Below are 26,266 nucleotides of genomic sequence, written 5' to 3' on the forward strand. Positions count from 1 at the left end.
TTGGGTAGTGTTGTAGTGTTTGCGTAGTGTAGGGTCATGCTGGGGGTAGTCTTTTAGGGTTTTGGGTAGTGTTGTAGTGTTTGCGTAGTGTAGGGTCATGCTGGGGGTAGTGTTTTAGGGTTTAGGGTAGTGTTGTAGTGTTTGCGTAGTGTAGGGTCATGCTGGTGGTAGTGTTTTAGGGTTTAGGGTAGTGTTGTAGTGTTTGCGCAGTGTAGGGTCATGCTGGGGTGTAGTGTTTTAGGGTTTTGGGTAGTGTTGTAGTGTTTGCGCAGTGTAGGGTCATGCTGGGGGTAGTGTTTTAGGGTTTAGGGTAGTGTTGTAGTGTTTGCGTAGTGTAGGGTCATGCTGGGGGTAGTGTTTTAGGGTTTAGGGTAGTGTTGTAGTGTTTGCGCAGTGTAGGGTCATGCTGGGGTGTAGTGTTTTAGGGTTTAGGGTAGTGTTGTAGTGTTTGCGCAGTGTAGGGTCATGCTGGGGGTAGTGTTTTAGGGTTTAGGGTTGTGTTGTAGTGTTTGTGTAGTGTAGGGTCATGCTGGGGGTAGTGTTTTAGGGTTTAGGGTAGTGTTGTAGTGTTTGCGTAGTGTAGGATCATGCTGGGGTGTAGTGTTTTAGGGTTTTGGGTAGTGTTGTAGTGTTTGCGTAGTGTAGGGTCATGCTGGGGTGTAGTGTTTTAGGGTTTAGGGTAGTGTTGTAGTGTTTGCGTAGTGTAGGGTCATGCTGGGGGTAGTGTTTTAGGGTTTAGGGTAGTGTTGTAGTGTTTGCGTAGTGTAGGGTCATGCTGGGGTGTAGTGTTTTAGGGTTTAGGGTAGTGTTGTAGTGTTTGCGTAGTGTAGGGTCATGCTGGGGGTAGTGTTTTAGGGTTTAGGGTAGTGTTGTAGTGTTTGCGTAGTGTAGGGTCATGCTGGGGGTAGTGTTTTAGGGTTTAGGGTTGTGTTGTAGTGTTTGCGTAGTGTAGGGTCATGCTGGGGGGTAGTGTTTTAGGGTTTAGGGTAGTGTTGTAGTGTTTGCGTAGTGTAGGGTCATGCTGGGGTGTAGTGTTTTAGGGTTTTGGGTAGTGTTGTAGTGTTTGCGTAGTGTAGGGTCATGCTGAGGGTAGTGTTTTAGGGTTTAGGGTAGTGTTGTAGTGTTTGCGTAGTGTAGGGTCATGCTGGGGGTAGTGGTTTAGGGTTTAGGGTAGTGTTGTAGTGTTTGTGTAGTGTAGGGTCGTGCTGGGGGTAGTGTTTTAGGGTTTAGGGTAGTTTAGTTGTTTAGTGTATGCTAAAGGCATATTCGTTCTAAAAGTTTTCGTTATTTTAATTTGCGGCCTAATAGTACATGCGGGATTTTTTTTGCGGACTGATGGTATGCGGACTGATGGTATGCGGGATTTCGTCATATATTCGCTAATCATACTTTCTATGGCAAAATGAACCCCCTCATTTTGCTCCTTTTTAAATTAAATGTTTTAAGAGTTACCACTTTATTCCAATCAAGATGGCTTCAGGTATGCCATACCTTTGTAATAAGTAGGACTGTTAGCACTCTAGTTGTTCTTTAGAACACTCTGGGACATTCTGTCATTGGGCTATAGTTGGGCTACATCTGGCTGATATTTGGGCTACATTTGGTTTTTTTTGTCTCTGGTGTCCATCTTTGGGCTACATTGGGCTACATTGGGCTACATTGGGCTACATTTGGGCTCCAACATATATATAGCCCAATGTAGCCCAATATATATTTTTCAAAGTTAATTTTCGTAAAAACCACTGGAGCATATATCTTGAGACATAGCAAAGGCACATCGGGCTACCAGTCCCTACAATTTTGCCAAGTTTGGTGTAAATCCATTCAGCCGTTCGGGCTAAAAGTGAGGCCAACCACCCTATGGAAAATTGCATGGGAAAAGCACGTTTTGGGACCCCCCTTTTTTCTCGGCCCCTCCTTGACGAAACCCCCCCAAATTTTCAGGGGCTGCTCAGAAACAAAATGTTCCATTTTCCTGAACATTTCAGCCAATTCTGTCCTCAAACGCCAAAGTTATTCGACATAGAATTTTCAAAAATCCCATAGGAAAAAAATCCTAACTATATATACCTACTGGCTATCGCCAGTAGGTAATATATATTACCTACTGGCGGTCGCCAGTAGGTATATATAGTTAGGATTTTTTCTCTATGGAATTTTTGAAAATTCTATGTCGAATAACTTTGGCGTTTCAGGACGGAATTGGCTGAAATTTCCAGGAAAATGGAACCTGAAAATTTGGGGGGTTTTCGTCAAGGGGGGGCCGAGAAAAAAGGGGGGTCCCAAAACGCGATTTTCCCATGCAATTTTCCATAGGGCGGTTGGACTCACTTTTAGCTCGAACGGCTGAATGGATGTCCACGAAACTTGGCAAAATTGTAGGGACTGGTAGCCCGATGTGCCTTTGCTAGGTCTCAATATATGTGCTCCAGTGGATTTTGAGAAATTAACGTTAAAAAAAATATATATATCTGTAAGCGCGCTCCGGGCAGCGCCCCGGTTCGCGTACCTGACGCATAACGGAACTTCGCGAAGCGAAGCTGATTGGCTCTCCGGTGTCTGTCAAAATTCTAAACAGTCCGGAACGGCCGCCATCTTGTCTCTCGGTAGGATCGAGAGACAAGAGGAGGCCAAAACAAAGAGGTAAATGACCATAAGGGGGCATAGCAGATCCTCCCTGACCCCCTAGGTTTGGTGTGGAGGCTTTAAAAGGGCCCCGCGGGGGAAAAAAAAAATTCGTTTTTTTGGCGTGGGAAGCGCCCGGTACGCGCACCGGGAAGCGGTCTGGGGAGCGTACTATAAGGGAAAAAGAATGATAGACTTTTTAAATATTGTATGTTTATTGATTGTTCATTTTGTTGTTTTTTTTTTTTTGCTTTTTTTTATTAAATATACATTTATTTTTGTGATTCTTTTTCCAAATTTAACAGAACATTTAACAACACATTGTCGGAAATGTCCTCATTTTCAATCAGCGAATCTACTGCATCTACACATTGAACTAATTCATGGTCCCGTGATTCATCCATGAAATCTGAGTCATCATTGTCCTCAATATCTTTTTCTGTGTTGTTCTCCAGAACAATTTTGAAGGAAATATTCTGCTCTCCTTCCATTTTCTTGCTGTAATTTGCATAAAAAATAAATATATCAGTAGAGATAGGGCACTGTTGGGTTTAAGTTCAGACAGGTACTTGTGAGTTTATAACAGAGAAGTAATCTATGGGCACTGTATGGTTTCAGGCGTGAAGTAGTACTATTAAAAAGTGCCTGTGAAGAAGCCTAAGTAAATTCATAATTATACCACAGAAACCTAAATCAATCCATAATTATAATAAACAAGCCTTTCTCAATGTCTAACTCTTACAGAGGGACAGTATATAACTATCTAAAAATGTTTTCCCAAATTAATTTAAAGTGCATGACATAGTTCTCCTTTCAAATTTACAAAATAACATCTTACCTTTTAAAAACAAGTTTAAGTTGTCAGTGAAAATGCTCTTGGAATGTACTTCAGGAAGTAGTAGTTAAAATGGCTGTGTTTCTCTCTCTTTCTTTATATATATTCAGGTACATAACCAATCAAATGTCAGGTAAAAAAAGTCGAAAATGAAAGTAACATTTTAATTGGTTGTCAATTCCAACAATTCAGATGTGTTTTGTGAAGTAATTTACCTCAGGGTATTTAGAGAGGTCTACAGGCTAAATGGCTAAATGGAATTCCAACCAAATTTGTGAAAATGGTAGGGATTGGTATGTAGTATGAGCTAATCTATATTTGGTGAAAGTGTCTCCAGTGGTTTTTCTGTATATTACTTTCCCACCTTTTTTGAGCGAGCGCTTCCCGGTGCGCGCCCCGGTACGCGAACCGGCAGCGTTACGGGAGTCCTCCATTTTATGTTTCGGTAGAATTGAGATACAAGATGGAGGGCAAATAATGTTCAGAATGGGTAGAAGGGGGCACGGTAGACGTATCCTGACCCCCTAGGTTTTCTGAGGGTGGCTGAGGAGGCCCATATGTGCGAAAAAAAACATATATTTTTCAAATTTTTGCGCGGTTAGCGTCCGGTGCGCGTACCGGGTAGCGCTCCGGGGAGCGTACTTTGGTGAAAATTAGTGAAAAAAGTTAGAGTAAAATAATAATTGTGAGTGATGATCAGTTCTGCAGCTGGATTACTAGAGCTCTGGACTTCCTGATTCCCATCACTTTGAGCAAATTGAGCTCTAGAGAGTCGAGCCCTTGGTATAACAGTGCCTTGCGCGCTTTGAAGGGTACCTGTAGACGGGCGGAAAGGGCGTGGTGGAAGGCCTATGCGGCCGACATGAAAGCCGCCTATGTGGCCTCCGTTAAGCTCTATCATCGAGCCATTTGCAGAGCCCGTGCGGCGTTTTACGCCCTGGAATTCCGCAATAGCCCAAACCCGTCTAAAACCATCTTTAAAGTGGTGAAAGATCTTTTGGCAAAAAGGACGTCCTCCTTGCCTACTGGTTCCATTGCTCATTGTGAGGCGTTGGCATCCTTTTTTTTGGAAAAGATCCAGGTTATTTACCAGGCCTTCCCCAATACTGGGCCAGCTCTGGGAGGCACTGATGGTGCCCTAGGATATACCATCTTGCATTCCTTCCCTCCACTATCTCCCGAGGGCTTTAATAAACTGGCCATGCAAATCAAATCTGGCTCCCCTTTGGACCCATTGAAACCAGCTTTCTTCAGAGACCAGTCTTTCTTGGGTCTCTCGATGGTTTGTTCCTTAGTCAATCTCTCGTTGGCCTCTGGTGTGGTACCAACTAAATGGTTTCTCCGATACTGAAAAAGTCTTCTTTGGATCCTTTAAAACCCGAGAACTACCGCCCTATTTCTTTACTCCCCTGGCCAACGAAAATCACGGAGGCCCATGTTAATCTGGTCCTTGCTGACCACCTCACTCGGGCAAATATGCTGGACCCCACGCAGAACGGCTTCCGTGCTGGGCACAGCACGGAGACGGCCCTTCTTGCTATGATGGAGCATTTGCGTGCGGTGTTGGATGCGGGTCAGACGGCGGCGCTTGTATTATTAGACCTTAGCGCCGCCTTTGATACCGTCTCTCATCGCATCTTGCTACACCGGTTGGAGGAGATTGGCATAGGGGGGGTCTGCTCTGCAGTGGTTCCGCCCCTTTCTTGATAGCCGTTCTTTCTGCGTAGCCATTCCACCTTACCAGTCCAAATTCCATCCTCTGGCCATGGGGGTTCCCCAGGGCTCCTCGCTGAGTCCCACGTTATTTAATCTTTACGTGAGACCGCTGGCTGAGGTCATCAAGCAGTGGGGCCTGACTATGGTGTCATATGCTGACGACACTCAGCTGGCGGTTACTCTCAGCGGGGATGCGGATCTGGATGCCCCTAGGTTTCAGAGTGGACTGAAGGCACTGGCTAACTGGATGACTGTGAACTGTCTCCAGCTTAATGCCAGTAAGACAGAGATCATGGTTGTCGGGAAGTGTGCGGAGCTCTGGGGAGACAGGTGGTGGCCGCCGGAATTAGGACCATCTCCGACTCCGGTCTCTGAACTGAAAAATCTGGGAGTTTGGTTAGATTCCAGCCTTAACTTTGTCGGCCACACAAAGAAAACTGCGTCCTGCTGCTTTGGTGTGCTGCGGGGCCTTAGACCTGTTCTAAAAAATTTTGATGCCCCTACCAGGCAGCTGGTGGTTCAGGCGACGGTGATCTCCCGGCTTGATTACGCCAGCTCCCTCCTGGTGGGGTCTAATCAGGCCGAACTTTCTCGCCTGCAGCGCGTCCAAAATGCGGCTGCCAGAGCTATAGTTGGTTTGCCTAGATTCTGCTCCGTCTCTAACACCCTCCGCTCCCTGCACTGGTTGCCGGTGCGGTCGAGAATCCAGTTCAAGGTTTTGTGTTTGGCTTTTAAAATTCTAAAAGGCACTGCCCCCCAGATCTTGTCTAATCTTCTTTCTTTGTATGTTCCATCTCGCTCCCTCCGCTCTCTGGGCCAGGCTCTTGCCATTGTTCCCCGGTTCAAGCTGTGCCGTGCCGGCGGCCGCTCCTTTCGAGTGAGAGCGGCGGCTATTTGGAACTCCCTTCCGGCTGAGATTCGACTCCTGGAGGACCTTCTACAGTTTCGTAGGGCGATTAAGACTTTTCTGTTTTAATTCTGGTTATTTTTGTGCTCCTCTGCCCTGTTGTTAGCTGTGTTGTGTTTCGCCTTGTCATGCGCCAGGACGCTCCTTTGCTGGAGCAACTGTGCGCACAATGAATACCGTTAACATAACATAACATCAGATGTAGGGTAGCTCTGAAGAGAGCTTTTGGGTCCTGTGGCTGATTTAGGTACCTACAAGTAGGTACCAATGCACAGTCTTAAATTCAGGATGAAAATTCTGTTCCCTTCATCTGAGAAGTGAACTCCATCTGCTCTGTAGATATCTTGCATGTAGTAACGCAAGTTATTGTTGTAGATGGAGCCCATTCCATGGTCTCTCATGTAAGCTGAAACAGACTTATTTACATGCTTCCTCGATTTCTCAATTTGTGGACAAAATTGGTTGGACCACATCCATTTCTGTCTTTGGCATATATTTGAATATACCAAGGCAGTTTGAGGAAAAAGTGCCATCAATTGGTCAAAGGTGACTTTTAAAAGCATTTCCAGACCTACCCCAGTCAAGTGCCCAAGTCATTTCCTCCACAGTGCACAATTAACAGGTCAGGTTTTGGCAAATGCAAAAAGGTTTTCACCAATGGTATCAATTGGTGACATCTTAATCCTCTGTGGCCAATCCAGTTGATTTCCACATTTTGTAAATTGAGGTTGTGTAAATTTCTGTTATCAGCATACCTTTGAGCCCAGTGGATGTAACTATGTCCAACAATCCAGACAGAAAACATGGTGAGAGGAGGTTCTGCTGCAGTCAAATGAAGTGTGGGAATGAAATGGCAGTTGGAACAGTAGGAGTATGTAATGAAAAAACTGAGGAGTTTCTGTGGTAATTAATCAGTAGCAGTGATTGGTGGATTTTGATTGCTGAAAACAGAAAGTTAGGGTGCATGGATGAGTTCTTTGAAAGATGTAATTTGAATGGTCAAGAAAAAATCATTTTATGAAAGATTGCACTGGATACGCAGGTGTACTGAGAGTTCAGAGTTCAATTGAAACATTGTTGTGTGAACTTGCAAACATGAGAGGTCTTTCAGGAGGTGATTGCTATGGAAAAAAGGCAGAAAGGGCAGAAGGGGGAAGGGTGTTGATTTGAAAAAAGTGAGGGAAGAGTTTTGATTGGGTGACATGAGAGATATGTGTGATGAATTACAGTATTTCTGTGCCATTGTTGGTTGCAGCCTCTGGAGTGCATACCTTTTGCTCTGCTGAAGACAAATTGGTGTGTGTCTGAGACTGTTTTGAAACTCAAAAAGTATTTGCTAAGGTGAGAAAAGATTCATTTAATTTAGATAGAGAATAGTATGCTTTAGGGAGAAAATTATGAAGAAAGTTGTGTATTTAAAATGTTGCTTTGTTTCATAGGTTGCTTGGGGCATATTTACAAGGCCTTTGAGTCCCTTTGATGTTATTTTTCCCATTTTAATTTAAGACATTTCCCCATGGTGCAAGGTCCTTGTAAATATGCCCCCATGTGTGCTTGGCAAATTTAAATTTTGTTTCTTTGAGTTACATAGCCATGTTAAAGGTGAAGCAAAAATGGTGCAAGGGCCTTCAAAATACGCTTTCATGTGTGTTAGGGCATTTTAAGTGACTTCCCCATGAATGTAGTTGAATAACTGCTTTACTTGATGTGTTTAAAAACGTTTATTGAAGTCATTTAAGTTTCTTGATATGTACTGCTAGAGTTTCATAGGCTGCTTGGGGCATATTTACAAGGCCTTTGAGTCCCTTTGATGTTATTTTCCCCATTTTAATTTAAGTCATTTCCCCGTGGTGCAAGGTCCTTGTAAATACGCCCCCATGTGTGCTTGGCACATTTAGATTTTGTTTCTTTGAGTTACATAGCCATGTTAAAAGTGATGGAAAATGGTGCAAGGGCCTTCAAAATACGCTTTCATGTGTGTTAGGGCATTTTAAGTCACTTCCCCTTGAATGTAGTTGAAACACTGCTTTACTTGATGTGTTTAAAAACGTTTATTGAAGTCATTTAAGTTTCTTGATATGTACTGCTAAAGTTTCATAGGCTGCTTGGGGCATATTTACAAGGCCTTTGAGTCCCTTTGATGTTATTTTCCCCATTTTAATTTAAGTCATTTCCCCGTGGTGCAAGGTCCTTGTAAATACGCCCCCATGTGTCCTTGGCAAATTTAGATTTTGTTTCTTTGATTTACATAGCCATGTTAAAAGTGATGGAAAAATGGTGCAAGGGCCTTCAAAATACGCTTTCATGTGTGTTAGGGCATTTTAAGTCACTTCCCCTTGAATGTAGTTGAATAACTGCTTTACTTGATGTGTTTAAAAACGTTTATTGAAGTCATTTAAGTTTATTGATATGTACTGCTAAAGTTTCATAGGCTGCTTGGGGCATATTTACAAGGCCTTTGAGTCCCTTTGATGTTATTTTCCCCATTTTAAATTAAGTCATTTCCCCGTGGTGCAAGGTCCTTGTAAATACGCCCCCATGTGTGCTTGGCAAATTTAGATTTTGTTTCTTTGAGTTACATAGCCATGTTAAAAGTGATGGAAAATGGTGCAAGGGCCTTCACAATACGCTTTCATGTATGTTAGGGCATTTTAAGTCACTTCCCCTTGAATGTAGTTGAATAACTGCTTTACTTGATGTGTTTAAAAACGTTTATTGAAGTCATTTAAGTTTCTTGATATGTACTGCTAAAGTTTCATAGGCTGCTTGGGGCATATTTACAAGGCCTTTGAGTCCCTTTGATGTTATTTTCCCCATTTTAATTTAAGTCATTTCCCCGTGGTGCAAGGTCCTTGTAAATACACCCCCATGTGTGCTTGGCAAATTTAGATTTTGTTTCTTTGAGTTACATAGCCATGTTAAAAGTGATGGAAAAATGGTGCAAGGGCCTTCAAAATATGCTTTCATGTGTGTTAGGGCATTTTAAGTCACTTCCCCTTGAATGTAGTTGAATAACTGCTTTACTTGATGTGTTTAAAAACGTTTATTGAAGTCATTTAAGTTTCTTGATATGTACTGCTAGAGTTTCATAGGCTGCTTGGGGCATATTTACAAGGCCTTTGAGTCCCTTTGATGTTATTTTCCCCATTTTAATTTAAGTCATTTCCCCGTGGTGCAAGGTCCTTGTAAATACGCCCCCATGTGTCCTTGGCAAATTTAGATTTTGTTTCTTTGATTTACATAGCCATGTTAAAAGTGATGGAAAAATGGTGCAAGGGCCTTCAAAATACGCTTTCATGTGTGTTAGGGCATTTTAAGTCACTTCCCCTTGAATGTAGTTGAATAACTGCTTTACTTGATGTGTTTAAAAACGTTTATTGAAGTCATTTAAGTTTCTTGATATGTACTGCTAAAGTTTCATAGGCTGCTTGGGGCATATTTACAAGGCCTTTGAGTCCCTTTGATGTTATTTTCCCCATTTTAATTTAGGTCATTTCCCCGTGGTGCAAGGTCCTTGTAAATACGCCCCCATGTGTGCTTGGCAAATTTAGATTTTGTTTCTTTGAGTTACATAGCCATGTTAAAAGTGATGGAAAAATGGTGCAAGGGCCTTCAAAATATGCTTTCATGTGTGTTAGGGCATTTTAAGTCACTTCCCCTTGAATGTAGTTGAATAACTGCTTTACTTGATGTGTTTAAAAACGTTTATTGAAGTCATTTAAGTTTCTTGATATGTACTGCTAGAGTTTCATAGGCTGCTTGGGGCATATTTACAAGGCCTTTGAGTCCCTTTGATATTATTTTCCCCATTTTAATTTAAGTCATTTCCCCGTGGTGCAAGGTCCTTGTAAATACGCCCCCATGTGTCCTTGGCAAATTTAGATTTTGTTTCTTTGATTTACGTAGCCATGTTAAAAGTGATGGACAATGGTGCAAGGGCCTTCAAAATACGCTTTCATGTGTGTTAGGGCATTTTAAGTCACTTCCCCTTGAATGTAGTTGAATAACTGCTTTACTTGATGTGTTTAAAAACGTTTATTGAAGTCATTTAAGTTTCTTGATATGTACTGCTAAAGTTTCATAGGCTGCTTGGGGCATATTTACAAGGCCTTTGAGTCCCTTTGATGTTATTTTCCCCATTTTAATTTAAGTCATTTCCCCGTGGTGCAAGGTCCTTGTAAATACGCCCCCATGTGTGCTTGGCAAATTTAGATTTTGTTTCTTTGAGTTACATAGCCATGTTAAAAGTGATGGAAAAATGGTGCAAGGGCCTTCAAAATATGCTTTCATGTGTGTTAGGGCATTTTAAGTCACTTCCCCTTGAATGTAGTTGAATAACTGCTTTACTTGATGTGTTTAAAAACGTTTATTGAAGTCATTTAAGTTTCTTGATATGTACTGCTAGAGTTTCATAGGCTGCTTGGGGCATATTTACAAGGCCTTTGAGTCCCTTTGATGTTATTTTCCCCATTTTAATTTAAGTCATTTCCCCGTGGTGCAAGGTCCTTGTAAATACGCCCCCATGTGTCCTTGGCAAATTTAGATTTTGTTTCTTTGATTTACATAGCCATGTTAAAAGTGATGGAACAATGGTGCAAGGGCCTTCAAAATACGCTTTCATGTGTGTTAGGGCATTTTAAGTCACTTCCCCTTGAATGTAGTTGAATAACTGCTTTACTTGATGTGTTTAAAAACGTTTATTGAAGTCATTTAAGTTTCTTGATATGTACTGCTAAAGTTTCATAGGCTGCTTGGGGCATATTTACAAGGCCTTTGAGTCCCTTTGATGTTATTTTCCCCATTTTAATTTGAGTCATTTCCCCGTGGTGCAAGGTCCTTGTAAATAGGCCCCCATGTGTGCTTGGCAAATTTAAATTTTGTTTCTTTGAGTTACATAGCCATGTTAAAAGTGATGGAAAAATGGTGCAAGGGCCTTCACAATACGCTTTCATGTATGTTAGGGCATTTTAAGTCACTTCCCCTTGAATGTAGTTGAATAACTGCTTTACTTGATGTGTTTAAAAACGTTTATTGAAGTCATTTAAGTTTCTTGATATTTACTGCTAGAGTTTCATAGGCTGCTTGGGGCATATTTAAAAGGACTTTGAGTCCCTTTGATGTTATTTTCCCCATTTTAATTTAAGTTATTTCCCCGTGGTGCAAGGTCCTTGTAAATAAGCCCCGATGTGTGCTTGGCTAATTTAAGTACTGATAGGGTGTGCTTCTACATAGGACCTGTGTTGTGTTTTCAAATTATGACCAGAAAATCGTGTTTAAAAAAAAACAAAAACGCTTTTCACATTTATGAGAAGGTCATATTGGTGTCTGCTTCTTTAAATAAATATTGAATTGAGAAATATTAAACTGAGGCTTCTGTAAGTGTCAAAGGAGGTGAGTAATGTACATTGCTCTGTTGCATACAGTCCTCATCCTCTGCGTACTCTTGGATATGCTAGACTAAATCTGCTCAATGAGATAACTAAGCTGAGGAAACACAGGTGATGTGATTGTGAATTGAGCATTAATATTTGCACGTTTTTCAATTACATCACCTGCGTTTCCTAACATTACGAATCACATTGTGCAGATGAGGTTTAGGCCTGTCCAGGGAGATAGAGGAGGTCTGGCCTTTGTTCAAGAGTGCAGTGGACATGACTCACTTTATTGGTAGGCCTGCACATGTATTATCTCCTCTGTACTCTTCAACAAGCCTAAATTTCATCTGCAACCCTGAGTAGGCCTCACCTCTAACAAACCTCTGGATAGGCCACACCTTATCGTCATCCTGAATCAATCATTTAAAATGTTAGGGGCAGATTTATGATGGCCGTGCGCCTCTTTTGTGCCGCTGTTGCTTCACTTTTGTGATGCAGCAGTGATGCAAAAGATGCACCATGTTGCAAGACAGGCCTCACTTCATCTCCAACAAGATACCGTCAGTTTAAACTGTAAACATTTGGGACTGTGTAGGGGGCATGGAGAAGCTGTAAATGTCAAAATTGTTGCACACAGTGCTGAACTTCTGCGTAGTCTTTGATATGTTAGTTTCCATCTGCACAATGAGATACCTAAGCAAAGGAAACACAGGTGATGTGATTGTGAAATGAGGAAAAGAATTTTCACATTTTTCAATTACATCACCTGTGTTTCCTAACATTATGAATCACATTCTGCAGTTGAGGTTTAGGCCTGTCCAGGGATACAGAAGAGGTCTGGCCTTTGTTCAAGAGTGAAGTGGACATGACTCACTTCATTGGTAGGCCTGCACATGTATTATCTCCTCTGTACTCTTCAACATGCCTAAATTTCATCTGCAACCCTGAGTAGGCCTCACCTCAAACAAACCTCTGGATAGGCCACACCTTATCGTCATCCTGAATCAATCATTTAAAATGTTAGGGACAGATTTATGATAGCCGCGTGCCTCTTTTGCGCCGCTGTGCGTCACTTTTGTGATGCAGCGGCGGTGCAAAAGATTTGCTATGTTGCAACATATTTACAACTGGATGCATCTAGGCAGATGTGTCATGTTGTAAAGTCCTGTGCCACATGAAACCTGCGTCAGATTTCATGTGAGCGTTTTGTTGTAGGGTGGGCAGTCATTTGCATGAAAGCCCTGTAAAACTAACACAGTAAAATTAAGAAGATTTCACTGAGTCACATTTATGGCATTGCTGAATCAAATCCTTACGCCTGTTTGACACAGGCATAAGGAGTGATGCACCATGCAATGTGTGGCTTGCCCCTGTGCATTGCAGTAGATATGTCGCGCTTACGACGTGATTCCTGCAATGCGCCGTTTTGGTGCAACAGATGCATGACGCATCTGTGCTGTTTTTGCTCAATGGTGCTCTGCATTGTAAATGCGGCACATCATGGGTGGCAGAGCAATGGCGCACGTTAACTGGTGCATCCCTGGGGATGTGCCAGTTAACATAAATCTGCTCCTTTAAATTTAAGTATTAGCAGGGGACACAGTGTTGGTGAGGCTTATCCAAGGTTAAGAAGAGATGAGTCCTGTTCACTGAAAAATTGGACATAGGCCTCACCTCCTCAGCATCGCTGGACATGGTTAAATAATATCTGCAAAATGTTACTCTTGTTAAACAATTTTACAATTATAGTCTCTGAGATTTGTCTCTTACTCTGCAACATCTCATTGTTGTTCTCTTTCTTTAAAGACAACGACAACATCAAGCATGAGTGATAATGAGCAATCTGTTGATCTCGAAATTATCATTGAAATTGTGATTGAAACATCAGTGGAAGTAGATCCCTTGGATGATTTAAATCCTGAGGATGATGAAGAACATGATGAGGATGCCGATTTGTCAGAATTGTATGACATAGGGTGGGAAGCTGACCTGCTCGAGCCTATGGAACTATAAACAGTTATTTTTAAAAGTTACTGGAAATGAAAAGTAACCATGTTAACCGTTTCATTTAAAATAAAACACATCTTCAAAAACAGCTTGTGTGAAGTGTCTTTAATAAAATAGGGAAATATGCTGATAAAAAATTAGTTCAGATTCACATATAAAAGAGCAAAGGTCAAATGTAGAAGCATTCTATTTCTTTGTTAATATTTGTGAGTACTAAATTTGCCAATGCACTAAAAATTATTGTATGTAAAATTGACAAGTAGTGTGTTAATTTTCTTGACGACTGTTATTGATTTACTGTTTGGTAATAGTGGTTAATAAATTTTTTTATTATATTTTACCACAGATTCAACTGCAGATCATTTTAAAAAATACAGTATGCCATCGAAGCAAAGAAGCCGAAGGGCTACAAAACGTCAAAGACAGCAGCTTACTACATGCTTGCAGCAGTCCTCTACAATAAAAAGTCGTCAAGTCACCAAGAAACCTCCGGGTAAGACAACGAAATCATTCATAAGAAATATTTGCAGAAAAAAAAATATCAGTACAGAACATGTTTTAGTCCAGAAAAAGAGAGCCAATTTAAACGGAAAGGAAAGGCCAATCTAAATTGTTACTGCTAGAGCACGAGATAACTCTGTGCATGGTTGTAGAAGGAAAAATCAGTTTAGGGACATTCGTAGACGAATGTTTCGCAACAGGATAATTGGCAATTTGTTAAAAAATGTTAAGAAACGTCAACAAAAAGTAGCTTTTTATAAGAGAAAGAGAAACATTGAGAAAATTATTAATCAGGCATTCGAAATTAAGCGAAAGTTATTTATTTTGATAATCAATAGAATTAGGAAACTAAACAAGGCAATTTATGATTTCAAAACAAATAGTAGATGGAAGAGAACAGTTAATCGTAGTAATTTTTGTGAAGTTTTTTCAGGAGAATGGATGCATAGTTCAAGTTGTGAGGCATTTTTTAATGAGGAGAGTTATTTCCAGGATAATGATTTGGTGCATGCAGTTGACACCAGTGGTCGAGCATATGAGGTGAAAGATGGTTGTCCGGTTGAAAAAGAAAAATTTGTGTCAACAGAGGCAGAAGAGGTGTTAGTTAATGAGGTTTTAGGAAGACGTCCTAAGGGACCAGTGTATACCTGGAAGTGTAGTAGTATTTGCAGTGTGCGACAAGATTCCATCAATTTGCTTTGTGATTTTGTACGGACATTTAATAAGAAAAGTTTAAAACAGAAAATGAAGTTGTTGCAAGAATTAGATCCTTGCAGAGTGAGAGAAGTGACAGGTTTGCATGGTCATTCACTGGCTTGTCTTTCCAGGAGAGTATGCCAGAGTGTTTTTCATCATTTCAGGATGCTAGCAGTGCATCATAATAAAGTGAGGAAATTAGTTAGAATGTTGTATTATGCTAAGAGTCCAGCAATTATGCTTAAACAATTATGCACTGCTCTTTTGCATGGTTCTGAAGTAGATGTGAAGAATATTTGTGAAGAAATTGAGTTTTGTTACTTTGCAAGTAAAGAGGAGAATGTTGAAATTGACCCAGAAGAAGAAGGTAATGTGGAAGAGAGTGTACAGGTTTCCAGTACAGATAATTTTCAGAAGGAAATTGCCACGTTTCAGGTGAAATCAAGTGAGAGGCCTAATTTAACTTGTGTGTGTTGTCGACGCACTTATTATTAGAATCAGACTAAGTTAGTGGATTTATATGCAAAAAGGGAAAATAATAGTGAATGGAAGGATTTCGCAACATACTTGATGGTAGAAAATTGTTTTGATTTGGGATCGGATCAACGTGTGTGTACTTATTGTTGTAACAAATTAAATCAAAACCAGATGCCTGCTAGAGCGGTTCATAATAATCTGGAATTGGTTGAGATTCCTTCTGAATTGAAGGATTTAAATACTTATGAATCTATTTTGATTCAAAGTGTCCATCCCTTTCAGGCTATTGTACGAATGGAGCCAAAGACAGGGAAATTGCCTGCATCAGATTTACAGAGAGGATTAAAGGGAAGAGTTGTTTATTTCCCTCTAGATTTGAAGAAAAACATTAATACAATTGGAGTAGAGAAAGTGGAAGAGGAACCTCTGGTTATCTTAGTTAATGGGGTTCCGACAAAGAGTAAGAAAATCTGGCAAGATTTAGTGGATATTAGGAAAGTCAAAAAGAAAAGAAAAACAATAAGTACTACAAGAATGTATATGTTGCAGAAGAGGAAGTAAGTGAAGAAGAGGATAGCGATTTGTGTGCTGGTCAAATTGAGAAAGTAGAAGCCTCTAAAAATGAAGAAATATATGAACATTATAGTGTTCATCCTTTGCATTCCTAGGAAGTCATGGGGAATGCTATTGAGTTGTTTCAAATGAAACAAGCCAAAGGAAGTCCCATTAGTGTTTGGGAGGAAAGTTTGGAAGCTCAGTGTTTCCCACAGCTATTTCCAACAGGTCAAGGAGGAAGATATGATGAGCGACCTGATCAAATTCCTGCTTCTGAATACCGGACTTTACGATTGTATGCAGAAGATCCTAGGTTTCGTCAATGCATTCCCTATTTGTTTCATCTACTGTTTGAAAGCGATCTGTCTGGACTGTCATATGCAGTGAACCACATCTTGAAAAGTGGTGTACAGATGCAAAATATCTCGGCAAGGGACTTTATGGATAAAGTCAATGTGCAAGACAGTATTTTGGATTCTCACCTGATTAATCTCATGGCGTGTCAGCGTGGTACTAGTGAGTACTGGTACCGTCGTCATGGTGATTTAAAATGTATGCTGAGGAACTTAGGAACTCCCACATGGTTCCTCACTCTCAGCTGTGCCGAGTATGGCTGGGAAGACTTACTTGAATTTCTACGAGAGGCAAATGGAAAAATTGAAAATATCGAATTCAAGACACCCGGAGAACTGTGCTCTTTGGATCCAGTGAATGTATGCAGGTACTTCAATCATAGATTTGAAGCTATGATGTCTTTCATCATGAACAAGAAAAATCCACCTCTTGGAGAGGTGTTGGATTTCTTCTGGAGAAAGGAGTACCAAGCAAGAGGTGCTCCTCATATACATATGCTGCTGTGGATCAAAGATGCACCCAAATTTGGAACAGATCCGGATGACTTAGTGATGAGTTTCATAGAACAGTATTCTACATGTGCTATTCCAAAGGCAAAGGAAGACAAAAGCCTAAGAGAACAAGTTTTACGCTTCCAAAGCCATCGTTGTGGAAAGTACTGTCGTCGTAAATTCAGAAACAAGGACAAGTTCTACACAAAATGTGGTTTCGCCTTTCCACGACCGGTGATTTCTAAAGGAAGAGTGAACAGTTTGATGTCTTCGCTGCGACATAATGTGATGAAGAAATCACCCAAAAATACCTACAATTTGAAAAGGAACGAAGAGTCCAAGTACATCAACGACTACAACCCAGTGATTTTGTCCATGTGGAATGCTGACATGGATATACAGTTTGTGGCTGATAACTGTATGGCTGTGGCTCAGTATGTGACATCTTACATCACCAAAAAAGAAAAGACAGAATTGAAGGATATGTGGGAGGACATTTCCCATGAAAAGAGCCTCAGTAAGAAGTTGTACAGTTTCAGTCTCAAGATGTTGTCGCATCGAGAAATCGGAGCTTACGAATGTTCTGACCGGTTGTCTTCAGCAAGTCTCTATGCCAAATCCAGGAGTATTATTTGGGCGAGTCTTGGTCTTGCTGCAACGCGTAATCGAGTTCTGAAACCTGTACGGGAAATTGAGTATTTGGCGGAAAAGGAGCCAAACAGTACAGATATTTTGAAGATCAACATGTTGGATACATATTATCCAAATAGAAGCAGTCACCTCGAGAATGTTTGTCTGTATGAGGTTCTACAAAATTACATATTCAAGAGGAACATCAAAGAAGATATTGATAAAGGAGTGTATGCTGTAATTGGAAGTGAGGGATGTCTGGTCAAGCAAAGAAAATGCCACTTGGTAAACCATCGAAAATTGAGTGGCGAATCTCCTGAAAGAAAAGAGTTTTTCTATTTAGCACTTTTGCAACTTTTCAAGCCTTGGCGTGAAGAAGAGGAACTGCTTGGAGATTTCGTCTGTTACGAAGATTCTTTCAATGCCGCCAAGGAGACCATAGAATGTCCTGTTTTTCCCCAATATCTAGAAATGTTGAATGCGGAAATCGAGCAGGATGCAACGATTGCAGCCGAGATTGCTAGAGACAGTTCTCAGGACAGTCAGAGTTCTGTTTCATTGAGTCAGGATCCACTAGGAGGACCAGTTATCGAAAATGAAGCTGCCACTGCCATGATTGAAGTGGAAAGAGCCATGGCACATGCTCAGGAGGATGCGGTTAACTTAGAAGACTTGGAAAGACAACTCAACGTTGAGCAGAGGAAAATATATGACGAAGTTACCAACCAAATAGATCATGGATTAAGTCATGAGAAGAAAGAGTGCTCATGTACGTCGTTGAAGCCTGTCCGACTGTACGTGAGTGGAGAAGCGGGAACTGGAAAAAGTTTCCTCATTAAAGCAATTTCATGTTATTTGCAGAAAAGGACTGAGTCATCGCTGTCTTGTGTTGTCACCGCTCCAACTGGACTGGAAGCACATAACATTAAAGGTATTACTTTGCATCGTCTACTGATCGACACCCCCGCGCCGCACGGCCACCAGCTGCTGCGTGTGCCCCCAGTGCCTGCCTCTGCCTCAGCGCCGGCCTCGCTGCCGCCCTGAGCGCTCTCCTTGGCTTTTTCCTCGTTTTGCCTGAAATTGTGCTTGTATTTTTTTTTCCTCCCCAGAGCGTTTCACTGTCTTTTTCCCCCGTGTTTTTGCCTGTAATTGTGCTTGTTTTTTTCCTCCCCAGAGCGTTTCACTGTCTTTTTTCCCCGTGTTTTTGCCTGTAATTGTGCTTGTTTTTTCCTCCCCAGAGCGTTTCACTGTCTTTTTTCCCCGTGTTTTTGCCTGTAATTGTGCTTGTTTTTTCCTCCCCAGAGCGTTCACTGTCTTTTTTCCCCCGTGTCTCTGCCTGTAATTGTGCTTGCTTTTTGCCGCTTCTCGTCGTGCTTGGCCCCCTCGCCGCCCCCCGCTCCCGCTTCCCGCCACCGCCTTCAGCCCCGCCCCTTTTCTCTTCTGTTTCCCTCCCAGCTGCTCCGCCCACCCGCGCACTTCGCCTTAAATGGCGACCGTGCGAACGCGCAGCGGTCACGCGCAGCGGGCGCGCCGATTGTGCGCCGAAGGCGCGCCAAAGGTAAGCCCGTCTGCGCCCGTCCGCGACCGGATCGCGACCAGCGCCAGGACCCCTGGCCCCCACCGACGGAAGCCGACCCGACGAACCTACAGCGCCGCCGACCTCACCGCACTCAACACCGGCCACATCCCAGGATGTCACCGAGCCGCCCCGAAGCACACCCACGGACCCTTCAGCTGCCACGCCTGCAAGTTCACCTGCATCCGGACCTTCCCTGCACCCGCCAAGCCGAACTCCAGCAGCACCCACCTCAAGTGTATCCTGCTCAACACCCGCTCCGTCCACAGACACGCCGTAGAACTCTGGAACCTGCTCGACACCACCGCCCCCGACGTTGCCTTCATCACCGAGACCTGGATGAACGCCTCCTCAGCCCCAGACATCGCCATCGCCATCCCAGAGGGCTACAAGATCACCCGGAGGGACCGCGACAACCAGACCGGAGGAGGCATCGCCATCATCCACAGGGACACCATCCGCATCACTACCAACACCGATGACACCCTCACCACTGCTGAACACCTGCACTTCCAGATCCACACCAACCCAAAGACCACCCTCAGAGGCACCCTGATCTACCGACCCCCGGGACCACGCACACGATTCAGCGAGGACATCGCCGACTTCGTCAGCCCGCACGCTCTCCCCTCCGCTGACTACATCCTCCTGGGGGACCTCAACTTCCACCTGGAGAACAACAACGACCGCAACACCATCAGCCTGCTCGACAACCTCGACAACCTAGGACTCAAGCAACTGGTGACCACCCCCACCCACTACGCCGGACACACACTCGACGCCGTCTTCTCATCCAGCAAAGACGTCACCTTCAGCCACGCAACAGAACTCCACTGGACGGACCACAGCTGCGTCCACTTCACCTTCAGAAGAACGACGATCCACCACCACCAGCAACAGGTTGCTCGAAGAAGCTGGAACAAGATCACAGCCGACCAGCTCACCGCTTCCCTGAGCCAGCACCCTCCCGCCAACTCAGCGAACCCCAGCCAGGCCGCCGACAACCTCACGAAATGGATCAACGACTGCGCGGACGAACTCGCCCCTCTGAGAACCCCACCCAGCAGACCCTGCAGCAGAAAAACACCATGGTTCACCGACGAACTCAAGAGCTCCAAGAAGAACTGTCGAGCCCTCGAGAAAGCATGGAGAAGGGAACCAACGACGGACAACATGACCACCCTCAAGCTCGCCACCCGGAAGCACCACCAACTGATCCGCGCCACCAAGAAAAATGCATACAAGGACCGGCTGGACAACAACGCACACAACTGCAAGGAGCTCTTCAACATCGTGAAAGAGCTATCCAACCCCAACGCCGGAAACAATGACATCACCCCGTCGCAAGAACTCTGCAACTCCCTCGCGTCCTACTTCCACAACAAGATCACGGACATACACAACAGCTTCAACAACCAACCAACGCCAGCCACAACCGCAACGACGCCACCCACCACCACCCTCCGCACCTGGACCCCGATCAGCACCGAAGACACCATCCGCACCATGAACTCCATCCATTCCGGATCTCCGACTGACCCCTGCCCTCACCACGTCTTCAACGAAGCCGACACTGTCCTCGCACCCCACCTGCGGGACATCATCAACACCTCCTTCGACTCCGCCACCTTCCCTGAGAGCTGGAAGCACGCCGAACTCAGCGCTCTCCTCAAGAAACCCACAGCAGACCCCACCGACCTCAAGAACTACCGTCCCATCTCGCTCCTCCCGTTCCCGGCCAAAGTCATCGAGAAGACCGTCAACAAACAGCTGGCAGCCTTCCTCGAGACGAATGGATCCCTCGACCCCTCACAGTCTGGCTTCCGAGCGAACCACAGCACCGAGACCGCCCTCATCGCCGCCACCGACGACCTTCGAACCCTGATGGACAACGGAGAAACAGCGGCCCTCATCCTCCTGGACCTCTCCGCGGCTTTCGACACTGTCTGCCACCGCACCCTAATACAGCGCCTCAGCAACATCGGAATCCGGGAGAAGGCACTGGAATGGATCACCTCCTTCCTCGACGGAAGAACACAAAGAGTCCGCCTACCACCGTACAAGTCAGAGGCCACCAAAGTCATCTGCGGCGTCCCTCAAGGATCCTCGTTGAGTCCCACCCTCTTCAACGTCTACATGAGCCCCCTCGCGGCCATCGCACGCCAACACAACCTCAACATAATCTCCTACGCTGACGACACCCAGCTGATCCTCTCCCTGACCAACGACCCCACCACCGCCAGAGCCAACCTGCACGAAGGGATGAGAGACGTAGCCGAATGGATGACGACCAGCCGCCTGAAACTGAACTCAGACAAGACGGATGTCCTCATCCTGGGCTCCTCACCCTCCGCCTGGGACGACTCCTGGTGGCCTCCCGCCCTAGGCACCGCACCCAAACCAACGGACCACGCACGCAACCTGGGCTTCATCCTGGACTCCTCCCTCTCCATGACCAGGCAAGTCAACGCCGTCTCCTCATCATGCTTCAACATCCTGCGCATGCTACGTAAGATCTTCCGGTGGATCCCCACCGAGACGAGGAAGACGGTCACCCAAGCCCTCGTCACCAGCCGACTGGACTACGGCAACGCCCTCTACGCCGGAACCACTGCCAAACTCCAGAAGATACTCCAGCGGATCCAGAACGCCTCGGCGAGACTCATCCTCGACATCCCCCGACGCAGCCACATCTCCGGACACCTGAGAGATCTGCACTGGCTCCCGGTCAACAAGAGAATCACCTTCCGCCTCCTCACCCACGCACACAAAGCCCTACACGACCAAGGCCCGAGCTACCTCAACAACCGGATCAACTTCTACACTCCCAAGCGCCTCCTCAGATCAACCAACCACGCCCTCGCCGCCGTCCCCCGCATCCGAAGAGCGACAACAGGAGGAAGATCCTTCTCCTACCTGGCCGCCAAGACCTGGAACTCACTTCCCACCAATCTGCGCCTGACCCAAGACCACCTCTCCTTCAGGAAGAAGCTCAAGACCTGGCTGTTCGAGCAGTAGCGGCACCCCCCCCCCTCCCAGCGCCTTGAGACCCTACGGGTGAGTAGTGCGCTCTACAAATGACCTGATTGATTGATTGATTGATGCTGCCAGTGGAGCATGATAACAAATTACAATACCACAAGTTATCTGGAGATGCTTGTTGTGAAGTTTCAAGAGTCTTGAGGAAAATGAAACTTCTTATCATTGACGAAGTAAGCATGGTTTCCAATGTCATGCTTGCCTTTGTGCATTTGAGAATGCAAGAAGTTCTCAAAACAGAGTATGATGTGTTATTTGGTGGCAAACACATCATTGTTTTCGGTGATCTTCTGCAGCTGACACCAGTGAAAGGACAACCTGTGTTCAAAATGCTCACGCATGAAGATACCAGGAAGTGCCTAGGGAGCATTGGCAACGTTAATATATGGTTAAACTTCAATTATGCTGAACTGCGTGAAAATATGCGTCAAGCGAAGGATGTAGATTATAAGAATATTCTACAAGATGTTAGAATCGGAAAAGTGACCGAGCATGGGAAAGAAGCTTTACATGCACGATTACTATCAAATTTGTATCCAGAAGAAGACGTTGTGCCTGAGAATATTTTTTCGAAAATTACTGAGAAGAAATCTGGAATATGTTTGATGCCAACTCTTGCAGAATGTGCCATCTTTAACAACAAAATGTTGAATTTAGAAAACCAAGAGATTGTGAAACTGGAAGCTATTGACAGAATAGAGCATATGGGAGCAACAATTATTTTGTCTGAGAATTTTAAATCAAAATTGGATTCACTAGAGAAGACTATATCTAAAACTGCTGGTTTTGAAAAGACTCTGAATGTGTGCTTAATTTGCCGTATAATTTTAAGAAGGAATTTACATGTTGAAAGAGGTCTGGTAAATGGATCAATGGGTAATGTTGTTGATTTTGAGAAATACAGAAATAGAGATGGAATTGAATTTTTAAAAATTAAATTTGATGGCATTGAGGAAGTACAGCTAATTGGTCGTTGCTCTGCTAGGTTTTTGCTTGTAAAAGACTTATATGTTCGCCGTAAGCAGTTTCCTGTTTGCTTGGCATATGCGGTGACAATCCATAAATCGAAAGGTTTAAGTGTAGACAGTGCATTGGTGAATATTGGCAGTTCTGTGTTCAAGGAAAGTATGGCATATGTGGCATTGTCACGAGTCAGAACTTTATCGGGATTGTACTTGATTGAGTGTGATGTCACAAACATTTGTGCGGATATAGATTGTGTTAAGGAATACAATAGGTTAAGAAGAGAGTATGCGCCACATTTGCCTCAATATCCTTTGTTTGAGAAACGTGTGGTAGGCCAGAAACGAAGAAATGTGACCAATAGTAGGGAGGTTGTAGCAAAAAGACGAAAAGTCGATGAACCCAAAATTATAAGCAGAAAAAAAATGGATTCTGTTGAAGATGTTGTTGGTTTTCAATTTGAAAATAGTTCTGGTGTCAACTGCTATGCTAATGTTGTGGTTAATGTTGTCTTTTCTCTAGAAACTTTAAAAGAAGAGATTGTGGTCAATTCGGATCAAAGATTTTGCAGTTTGTTGAATTCTGTGTTAGAGAAATATAGCACTGATAGAACAAAAATAGAAAGTGTGTCTGAAATTCGAAATCTGTTAGACAAATATTCAGGTCAAACGCAATTCTCTCAAAATATTCAGCAAGATTGTCAGGAGTTTTTAATGTATATGCTTGATGTATTGCAAGATGAAGGTGTAGATGTAGATCACCTGTTTAGCCTTTCTTATCAATGGCAGCATGACTGCGAGAACTGTAGGGTATCAAGTACTACTAGTGTAGACTCAGAAAAAATTATATATTTAACTTTGCCAGACAGTAAATCAGTGTCCTTTAATAAGCTAGTAAAAGCAGCCGATCACAACATGGAGTGTAGCCAATGTAAGTCTGAAATGTTGTCCACATTATTTATACGAACATATGGCCAGTATGTCATTTTAATGTTCCAACGATGTAGGCCTGATGGAACAAAATTGACAACTTTAATTAAAAATGTTGTGGCTTCGCAGTTGTCAATATCAGGAAGGACTTTTGTAACTGCAGCAATTATATATCATGACGGTCCTTCAACAACATCAGGACATTACACAGCTTATTTGAAGTCTAGAAACGGCTGGTCATTCTGCAATGATTCTGTTTTAACTTAAAAAAAAAAATGTGCCTTTTGACCTTAAAAATTCTTACCTGGTGTTTATACAACCAAAATTTTAGGGAAAGAATCTCGGGATTTGCTCTGAGGAATTTCAAGAGGTTCTAATGGCTCCTACACTATTTGGCCTTGAGGATAAGTGTAGTACAGAGTCAAAAGTTATTTTTGGGTTTTAAGTAGTTCCTGAAAAAAAAGAAGGTTTTCTTACAGAAAGTGGTGGGCACGGATTAGTTAAAGGACAACAGAGTATTTCCCAAAGCAAACGGTGTTCTTACCATAACACTTGACGTCATGGAAAAATAACTGCACTTTGAATGAGTTCAGAAAAACTGTTTCTTTTAATAAGCTAATTCAAGCAGCCAATCAAAACATGGAGTAGAGGTAATGTAAGTCTGCAATGCTGTCGACATATTTTGAACAAACTTTTGGTTATAATGTCATTTAAAAATTCCAACTATAAAAACCTGAAGAAAATAAGTTTTCAACTTTAATTACAAATGTTATGGCTACACAGTCGTTGATTTTAGGAAGAACGTTTCTAACTGCAGCTATTATATGACATGATGGTCCTTTGACAACATCCACTTATTACACATCTTATTCAAAATGTAAAAAAAGCTGATGTTCCGGAAATAATTCACATTTCACTATGAAACAATGTTGCCTTTTTATTTAAAAATATTCTTACTTTCTGTTTTCAGAAGAAAGAATTTAGGGTAGGTAACTGGCCTATAATGATTCTAGGAATTGATATAATTTTATGTACTGTTTTAAATTGCTTTGTGATTAAAAGTGATGTAGAGAATTAAATAATTGTAGTAGTCATAGAGGTAGTGTAAGTCTGCTTCATAGTAAGCAGTATCAGTGTCATGGGAAATGTGGAACATGAGTGAGCAAGAAGGGTGAGATATTACTAGTACAGGATTGTGAAAGTGATCTTGAACGTTTTCTTTCTGAAAGTTGCAGAAAAAGAAAATGACGGGATTTGCTTAGAAGAATTCCAAGAGTTATAAATGGCTCTTACACGATTTGGCCTTGAGGAGAAGTGCGGTAGAGAGCGAGAAGTCATTTATTGTATGTAACATATTTGTCAAAACGATTGAGCTTTTCTTTCAGAAAGTGGCGGGCTGAAAATAATAACAGCACAACAGAGTATAAGCTGTTCATAGGACATCCTTCGACGTCATGGAAAGTAAGTTACTTTTGAGGAGTTCTGATTTCTGATTGGTTATGTTATATTGGTTTTTTAAACAAAATCATTTTGATTGTGTTTTTTTTTCCCCGCTGCTATATGATGAATACCTTCAAGTCACTGTTTTTAGTGAAATTTGATATATTCTGAGAACAGCAAAAATAAACCATTTAACATGTATAATTAATTCTGTACTTTTTGTATTTATGATATACATTTAGAACTGTGTATGAGGCATGGATAAACTGAGGCTTCTGTAAGTGGCAAGGGAGGTGAGTAATGTACATTGCTCTGTTGCATACAGTCCTCACCTTCTGCGTACTCTTGGATATGCTAGACTACATCTGTACAATGAGATACCTAAGCTGAGGAAATACAGGTGATGTGATTGTTAAATGAGCAAAAATATTTGCACGTGTTTCAATTATATCACCTGTGTTTCCTAACATTACAAATCACATTGTGCAGATGAGGTTTAGGCCTGTCCAGGGAGACAGAGGAGGTCTGGCCTTTGTTCAAGAGTGCAGTGGACATGACTCACTTCGTTGGTAGGCTTGCACATGTATTATCTCCTCTGTACTCTTCAACAAGCCTAAATTTAATCTGTAACTCTGAGTAGACCTCACCTCAAACAAATCTCTGGATAGGCCACACCTTATCGGCATCCTGAAACAATCATTTAAAATGTTAGGGGCAGTTTTATGATGGCCGTGCACCTCTTTTGCGCTGCCGTTGTGTCACTTTTGTGACACAGCAGCAGTGCAAAAGATGCACCATGTTGCAAGATAGGCCTCACTTCATCTGCAACAAGATACTGTTAGTTTAAAATGTATATATTTAGGACTGTGTAGGGGGCATGGAGAAGCAGAGGCTTCTGTAAGTGTCAAAGTTGTTGCATACAGTGGTCACCTTCTGCGTAGTCTTTCATATGCTAGACTACATCTGCACAATGAGATACCTAAGCAAAGGAAACACAAGTGATGTGATTGTGGAATAAACAAAGAAAATTGAACGTTTTTCAATTACATTACCTGTGTTTCCTAACATCATGAATCACATTGTGTAGATGCCTCACTCAGTCTGTATCTGACACTCTTTCCTTCACTTCCTCTGTCTCCTCTCTCCCTCA

Source organism: Lissotriton helveticus, chromosome 6 (genome assembly GCF_964261635.1).
Source record: "Lissotriton helveticus chromosome 6, aLisHel1.1, whole genome shotgun sequence".
Lineage (NCBI taxonomy): Eukaryota > Metazoa > Chordata > Amphibia > Caudata > Salamandridae > Lissotriton > Lissotriton helveticus.